Source organism: Lucilia cuprina, chromosome 5, assembly GCF_022045245.1.
Source record: "Lucilia cuprina isolate Lc7/37 chromosome 5, ASM2204524v1, whole genome shotgun sequence".
NCBI classification, from domain to species: Eukaryota; Metazoa; Arthropoda; class Insecta; order Diptera; family Calliphoridae; genus Lucilia; species Lucilia cuprina.
Window position 1 is genome coordinate 9,872,359 of NC_060953.1, and position 9,281 is coordinate 9,881,639.

At 28.6% G+C, this 9,281-nt stretch overlaps 1 protein-coding gene across 1 annotated transcript in view; it reads right to left on the reverse strand.

Moving 5' to 3' along the window:
• The window catches only part of LOC124420004 (heparan sulfate 2-O-sulfotransferase pipe-like), a 103,878-nt gene that overhangs the window by 46,524 nt on the left and 48,073 nt on the right, over window positions 1-9,281 (reverse strand). The gene's annotated exons all lie outside the window — the stretch shown is intronic.

A 9,281-nucleotide genomic window follows, 5' to 3' on the forward strand; every position in this document is an offset into this window, starting at 1 on the left:
TCTAGTCTATAGTCTAGTCTATAGTCTAGTCTATAGTCTAGTCTATAGTCTAGTCTATAGTCTAATCTATAGTCTAGTCTATAGTCTAGTCTATAGTCTAGTCTAGTCCATATTTTAGTTTATACTCTTGACTATAGTCTAGTCTATTGTTTAGTTTATAGTCTAGGCTATAGTCTACTATATGGTCTAGTCTACATTCCAATATGTAGTTTATATTATTACCCATAGTTCAGATTCTATTTTACACTATTTTTCCAAACACCCTGTTTTGGATGAAAATTTCCTTGAAATTACGTCAAGGATTGAAATTATTAAGAATCTATCTATATACATTTTCCTATAATATTTATGCTCAAGTACATATTTTTTTTGCAATTTTTTTCGCAGCGTTTTCATTTAAACTTTATCTTTGGCAAGATGACTATGATGAAGATAATGTTGATGGGCTGTTTGTTGCATTCTGCTGCTGCTGCTGAGGCTCTCTGTACGATCTCTGACGAACACATACATACACACATATATACAAAATAAGGTACATTATAACGAAGAACTTAACTTAATATTGCAAAAGATGAAGAAAGTGTGAATAGCAGGAAGATGCAACACATTAAAAGTTTTCATATAGTAATTTTTTTATTTTTTTGTTGTTGTAGCGTACGATATTATAGTTGTACATTTTTGCGGGGGCCAATCGAAAAAAGGAGGTTAAATAAGACGAAGAAGAAGCGAAATTGGAAGAAGCAAAAGTTGAAACTTCATTAATTTTTGTTTGCCGATGCCACGCACAAGAAATAAATAGTTGTGGTGGTGACAGTGGTGTGTTGAAGGTTTACACTAGTGAAGGAAACAGTGTAGAGAAATCTGTTAGGATTTTAATGCTGAGTAAATACATTTCTTTGTTACTGTAAACACTACCAATGTCATGTATTATCATTTGTCAGTTTTTCGAAGAAAAAATCGAGTAAAAATTAAATGTAGAAGATAAAAAATCTGTTATTAAAAAGTTTAAGTTTATTCTGTGCAAAAAAAAAAACATGCATGAACATGAACAAACATGTTTTTTTTTGTTCTAGCGCAATACATGTACATATGAGGAAATATAAATGGCAAAAGGTTAAGTTCAAAATCATAAACAAATCATTAAGAAATTATGTAATATACATTATTTACATGTTATCCATAATATAATATACATTCTTTACATTATGTCAACAATGTAAAAAATTGATAATTTAATAAATTTCGATAGTTTTTAAAGAAATTTAAGCAAAAATTCTTTCTTTCGTTGAATAAATGTGTTAATTACATATTTTACATAATTGTTTACATGACATGTCAACAATGTAAATAATTATAAAAAACAAAGAATTTTATAAAATTTTTTATTTCTACTTAAACAATTTGGTGAGAAATGCCAAAAAAGTCATTATTTACATGTGTGTAAATTACATATTTTACATCAAGTCAACAATGTAAAAAAATGTAAAAAGCTTATAAATTTTAAGTTTAATTCAAATTTTATGAAACTACTTAAAATAACTGTTATTTACATGTGTAAAATACATACTTTACACCATGTCAACTATGTAGAGAATGATAAAAATATAAAATATTTTAGGTTTTTGTTACATAAAATAATGTAAAAGTGTATTCCTTTTCAAAATTTATAATTTACATGGGTAAATTACCTAGTTTACACTATGTCAACAATGTAAAAAATAAAAAAATGAATTTTTTTTTTCATAAAATGTTATGCGAATAAATAAAAATCTTAAAAAAATGTATTTTACATGGGTAAATTACCTAGTTTACACTATGTCAAGAATGTAAACAATGTCAAAGAAGTAATATATTCATATTTTTTGTTAAAAATAATGAACTCAAGTGAATTTGTCAATAAAAATTTTATATTACATGGGTAAATTACATGTTTTACACAATGTCAACAATGTAAAAAATAATAAAAATTTAAAATATCTTTATTTATTGTTACAAATAATGAACAAAAGTGAATTTCTTTGCAAAATTCGTATTTTACATGAGTAAATTACATAGTTTACACTATGTCAACAATGTAAAGAATGATGAAAACGTAAAATATTCTTATTTTTTTATTAGAAATAATGAACAAAAGTGAATTTATTTTTAAAATTTGCATTTTACATGGGTAAATTACCTAGTTTACACCATGTCAACTATGTAAATAAAAACACGTAATATTCTTATTTTTTTACTACAAATAATGAATAAAAGTGAATTTGTTTGCAAAATTCGTATTTTACATGGGTAAATTACCTAGTTTACACTATGTCAAGAATGTAAACAATGTCAAAGAAGTAAAATATTCATATTTTTCGTTACAAGTAATGAACTCAAGTGAATTCGGTAACAAAAATGTTATGTTACATGGGTAAATTACATATTTTACACAATGTCAACAATGTAAAATATGAAAAATTTTAAGATTTTCCTAATTTTCTTTAAAATTTACAAGTTTAAATGAATTATTTTATAAAAATTTTACTTTATATGGGTAAATTACATAGTTTACACTATGTCAAGAATGTAAACAATACCAAAGAAGTAAAATATTCATATTTTCGTTACAAGTAATGATATAAAGAAAATTTGTTAAAAAAAAATTAGTATTTTACATGGTAAACTAGGTAATTAGTTTACACAATGTCAACAATGTAAAAAACTATAAAAATTTTAAATTTTCCTATTTTTCAATAAAAATAATTAAACTGAAGAGAAATATTTTACAAAATTTGTAATTTTACATGGGTAAATTACCTAGTTTACATAATGTAAAAAATTTAAAAAGAGTAAAATTTTCTTTTTTCATTAAAAGAAAGTAAAATTCTTTCAAAATTTTTATTTTACTTGCGTCAACTACATATTTTACACAATGTCAACAATGTAAAGAATACTTTAAATCTATTTTTTACGAAAAAAATGTGTAAATGAGCGGTAATTTTGCCACAAAAATCTATTTTTTACACAATGTCGTTAATGTAATTGAGTGCAGTTGAAATATTTATACATTCCTGCTTTAGTTGTTATGTTTTAGTTGGTCCTCTTAAGAAATGTTTCTTCTAACTAAAGAAATTTTTTCACTCGTTTCACTCTCCATCTCTCCTTCTTTCTCTCTCTCTTGAACAATTTTTCTTAGTCTACTCACATCGTCTGTTTAAAGATTCTTGTTAACTTGAAAACATTACAGATTTACTGTAATGTAAAATATTAACGGTAGCAAACATACGTTAAACAACAAAACGTTATCAAGGTAATATGTTACGTTAGCAGCAAATTATTATTAACAAAAAAAATGTTAGAGTAAAAGAAAAAAATTTATAAATATTTTTGCAATTACTATTTTTTTGTATAAAGAAGTGGTTTGAGAAAATTACAGGCATAAACAACAACTTAACATACATTCATATGCGTATATATATATATAAATATTTTACTTTACTAAATGCTAGTGACATGTTAGAATAAGTATAACATTTTTTTAGATTAAACTAAAGAAATCTAAAGAGTTTTTAAAAATCTACAATTAAAAACTGTAAAAGTTTTTTTTTTCATTTGCTAAGAAGTTTAGCTTAAGAGTTCTCAAAAAAAAAAAAAACGAAATGCACAAATGTACGGTTAGAAGTTTTGATGCGAAAAATTAATTGCAACACCACAAATGACATGATGTCGTGATGAATTGGCAAAGCACGCACTTTTATGCGGCAAACAAGGCAATAGTTACCAACAAAAAAAAAAAAAAAATTGCATCAATTACTTACTCTACGCTAGTTTTGTCTTTCAAACAATTTTTCATTTGCAGCCAGGCAAGGATTTACACACTCACACACACAAATCTTAAGAGATTGAAAAAAAAAAACAAAGACTAAACACAAATTACATTTATCTACCGCCACCTACATCATCAGTATTAAGACAATGTCGGCAACAAACTAACAAACATCCGTACATACAATCATTCATTGATCCCTTAACACTATCTACCAACTACTAACACCCTGCTCTTCCCCCTTATGTATATAAGTTAAAAGAACAACTGTGACAAATTTTTTTTTGTTTTTCTCACATGAAACGTGTATTTTGTTAAAGTTTTACGTTACATTAGTTTCTTCATATGAATTTTGCTGATTTTAAAATCCTTTCTTTAAGAATTGTGGTAAAATACTGTAGGAGTAATAATAGAAAATAAAAAAATATTACTTACATATTAAAAAGAAGTCTAACTAGTTTCCCCAAGAAAAAAAATATTAGAAAATTGTTTAGAAATCTAGTTGTAGCTGATTCCCTAGTCTTACTTCGGATTCTCTTTACTAACAAGCTGCATTATGTGAAAATAAAGTTTTGCTCTGTTAGCAAAAGCTAACAAATGCAATGCACTCATAGTTCTGTCTCTATTTTAGTTTCTAATGTTGCTGCCGCTTCGGAGAATAGTTGCATTTTTAGTTTTTGAATAAGTTTTTCAAAAGTTTTTAAACATTTTTTTTCAACATGATTCTTTTGGTTTTGTTGTTTGAGAAAACTTAGAAATTATTTATTGTGTGTATAGGTTTGTAGAGATTTTTCTGAGGAACATAGCCGTCTAGAGAGATTGCCAAGGTGGAGCTTTAACAGAACTAGAAGAGAACTAGAAGAGAACTAGAACAGAACTAGAACAGAACTAGAACAGAACTAGAACAGAACTAGAACAGAACTAGAACAGAACTAGAACAGAACTAGAACAGAACTAGAACAGAACTAGAACAGAACTAGAACAGAACTAGAACAGAACTAGAACAGAACTAGAACAGAACTAGAACAGAACTAGAACAGAACTAGAACAGAACTAGAACAGAACCAGAACAAAACTAGAACAGAACTAAATGAAAAATTTAACTGAGCTAGAGCTTCAAAATACTGCAATTGTTCTTTACAATTTCAAATTCTTTTTAAAGTATAAATCAACGACATGTCCTACAACACTGTAACCAAACGACAACTTAGTCTTAACCAATATTTAAATACTGATACCCTTAAAACACTATTGTCGACTACTATATGACTTGGCATCATCTGCCAATAACTTTTCCTTAATGAATTTCCCCCAGTAGCCCTTGGCAACTCTGTCAAATTGTGTGTTTACTTTATGTTTAAGAACAAATGATTCCTGGCACACAATCAAACAGAAACGCACACAGAAGCACAAAGGCGCACACACACACACACACACAAATGAACAGATGCAGATATACAGATAGATAAGACTACTAGACATGTAGAAAATCATAAACCAGGTATAATGCCAGAGGAGCAAATAAAAGAGCACAAGAACTGAAAAAGGAAAACAGAATCAAAAGTCTCTTGAAGGACCAACATTAAAGGACATGATACGGAAAAACGAGGAACTATTTCCAAATACTTTTGAGTTTACCTTTGCTACATAAAGTCTTTATATTTAGTTTTATTGATTAAGCAAAGCTACGCAAGAAAAAAACGTAGTAGAACGTGATGCGTAACGCAAGCACACACATAACACACTCACCAACATTATGACGAATAACGTAATTGAAAATTAAACTTAACGGAAAGAAGTTAAATTTGAAAATTGTAATTTTGTCAGAAAAAGATGGCGGAACAAAAAAGAAAAATTTTATAATGAAAGCGTGAAACTAACAACAGAAAATTACACTAAATCAACATTATTTGTTAAAAACGTTAAAAAAAACAAACTAACAACAACACATACACAAATAATTTGCAACAAAAAAGAAAAGAAAACGTTAGCATCCTGTTTTCAACGTTAAAGGAAATCACCGAGGAATATTACAAGAAAGCAACTAAAAGGAAACTGTTACAGCCGTCTAATTGTAAATTAGAAAATTTTCCAAACTAACGCATTATGTCACTAACATAACGTTACATTAAATGTAAATACAGGAAAATTGTGAAAATAACTACAAAAAATAATGATTTTTTTTTAGAAAAAATGAGCAGGAACAAAAAAATAACGAACGAACAAATTTTAATTAATTTGAGACTTGTATTAGGAGCGTGTAAAAAGTAAGGCATTTGACACCTTTAACTAAATGAAATGCATAAAATGGCAAAAAGGAGTGAAATTCACGTTAGAGAAAGCAGTCTAGAGGATTATGTTTGCCGTAGTTGGTGGGAAAAAAACTCCAAACTCAAATAGTGAAAAATGTCAAGGGATCCAAAGGATCAAGCATGAACAGTAATTTGCTTTAACTCACTACTCTACTTTGTTGTTGACAATAATTTCAATAGGGAAATTCAAAAACTGTTAACGTGTGACTATCTTTGACAGCTAGTGAAACGTCAATGTATAAAGAAGTTAAATGACGTTCTTTGATTTTGAAAAAAATTCTAATTTTATAAATATTTAAGCAATTTGAAGAAAATTCTTATGAAAGTTATTGGACAAGAAGAGATCTAAGACAGAACTAGAACATAATTAGAACAGAACTAAAACAGAACTAGAACAGAACTAGAACTAGAACAGAACTAGAACAGAACTAGAACAGAACTAGAACAGAACTAGAATAGAACTAGAACAGAACTAAAACAGAACTAGAACTGAACTAGAACTGAACTAGAACAGACCTAGAACAGAACTAGAACAGAACTAGAACAGAACTAGAACAGAACTAGAACAGAACTAGAACAGAAGTAGAACTGAACTAGAACAGAACTAGAACAGAACTAGAACAGAACTAGAACAGAACTAGAACAGAACTAGAACAGAACTAGAACAGAACTAGAACAGAACTAGAACATAACTAGAACAGAACTAGAACTAGAACAGAACTAGAACTAAACTAGAACTTAACTAGAACTAGAACAGAACTAGAACTAAACTAGAACTTAACTAGAACTGAACTAGAACAGAACTAGAACTGAACTAGAACTGAACTAGAACTGAACTAGGACAGAACTAAACTAGAACAGAACTACAACAAAGCTAGAATGAAGCTAAAACTGAACTGGAACTGATTTATAACATTTGTTTAAAGAATTTGATTATATTAAAGTTGTTTTCCTTTGGGAATACCCTTTATGTCTATTCCTTCAAACTTCTAAAAAAGAACCCACAGGTTTTTTCATATATTTATATGGTTTCCTACCATCATGACTACCGATTTTTTGCAAAACTTTTTCTATGCTCTTTTAAGTTTTAGTTTAGAATTTTTTTCAGATGTTGGCTTATTTTAACCCCACAATTTGTTTGTGTGTGTTTTTATATTCAAGAGGTCATCTTAAAATGAGGGCCTTCAGGCGGTAGAATATTGGATTTCCAAAATCGAATGTAACTTATGCAGTAAGGATTTTAAGGGATAAAAAGTAGAGGAATAGTTAAGAAAAAATAAAAGTTATTAAAAAAGGCCCTTTGATTTCCTCACCCTAGGATACACAAAAGTGCCATTACAAGTTCTTGTTTCATATTCAAAATTTGTATATGTGTGTGTAGTTTTTATGCTCTTCAATTTTATTCCTTAAAAAAAAAAACATTGTTGTTTTTGCTGTTTTTGTGCTTAATTCTCCTTGACTGCAACCATATGCATGTGTACGTAATGTTGAATTTTGAAGCCAACGACCCACTTTCTCAAACCAAATGCGGTAATGTTGGTGGTTTACTGGGTTACCAGGCTCACTGCAGAATAAAATAAGAACTTTCTTCTCTCCATCAAAACTATTACTTGTATGACTAACATCAGAGAGTCTGTATGTTGTATGCTAGAGCTGTGGCTGCGTCAACGGAAACTTCTACTGGTGATTGTATTTGTTGTAAGTTGCAAATAGTATTTATGTGTTTTTTTTGAAGACTTGCTGCAGTAGCAAGTAGCAGCAGCCAGCCAACAATAATGACGATGATGAGTTTGTTTTTACCTGTTTCTTTTTTTTGTAAATTATTTTCTTTTTACTTTAGTTTTAGTTTTTTACTTTAATGGTTTCTTTTGCAGTATTTTGCTGTGAAAAAAACGCAGCCTGCATCATATGTCGTCGTTGTAGTTATCGTCAACAACAACACCAAAAAAAAAAAACGCGCTATAATAACAAACAAAATTGACAAGGTGTTTTTGAAATAATGACAACTAAAGCTATTTTTAGTTTTTCATTTAAGCGCTTTACGTCTTTTTGCCAATCTTGCTGTTCTTCATATTATTGTGTATGCGATTTAAAATAATAGCTGTGCAATTTAATATGTTGTTAAACATACATACATACCTGAAAAGAAATACAAAAAAAAATAAATAAATTAATAAAATTGTAACACAAATAAAAAACAACTACTAGTATGATAAATAGAAACATGAAAGATTGTAATAAGAAATTAATAAATTCCCAGTAGGAAACTCTTACGGATCCTGGTGGGTTTCTTTACAGTTAAGTGCTAAATTTTATTCATAAAGTTTTTTTCACTACCACTTTTCTTAAGAAAATTTCTCTTTAATTAAAAAACCATTAACATCATCAAAAACTAGACTTCACTACCTTTCAATTGGTATATCATAAGTAATATGTTGCTTCTTTTTATATCTTAAACTAAAGCCTAGAAATCACGCCCTTTGCAAATATTGCTACCAAATCTTGTTGTAGAAAAATACTGCTTACTATGCGCTTCTCATCTTTACATGTACCAAAGTTATGTAAGCATTTTTGTTGCTTTCATTTAATAGGCCTTAAGTAAACTTCTGCTAACGAGAAAACACGCATGTGGATGGTAAGAGAAAACACTCACTGACGTCTTTCTCGTATCTAAACCTTATAAATACGGCAAAGAGCAAATTTGCTATTTTAACTAAAAATACGATTTTAGAATTTCTTTAAATAAAAATTAAGATATTTAGGATAAATTTTTTTAATAAAAATAGATTTTTACATCTGTATTAGTTCTGTTGTGGTTCTGTTCCACATCTGTTGTCGTTCTTTTGTAGTTCTTTTGTAGTTCTGTTGTAGTTCTTTTGTAGTTCTGTTGTAGTTTTGTTCTAGTTCTGTTCTAGTTCTGTTCTAGTTCTGTTCTAGTTCTGTTCTAGTTCTGTTCTAGTTCTGTTCTAGTTCTGTTCTAGTTCTGTTCTAGTTCTGTTCTAGTTCTAGTTCTGTTCCAGTTCTGTTCTAGTTATGTTCTAGTTATGTTCTAGTTATGTTCTAGTTCTGTTCTAGTTCTGTTCTAGTTCTGTTCTAGTTCTGTTCTAGTTTTGTTCTAGTTCTGTTCTAGTTCTGTTCCAGTTCTGTTCTAGTTCTGTTCTAGT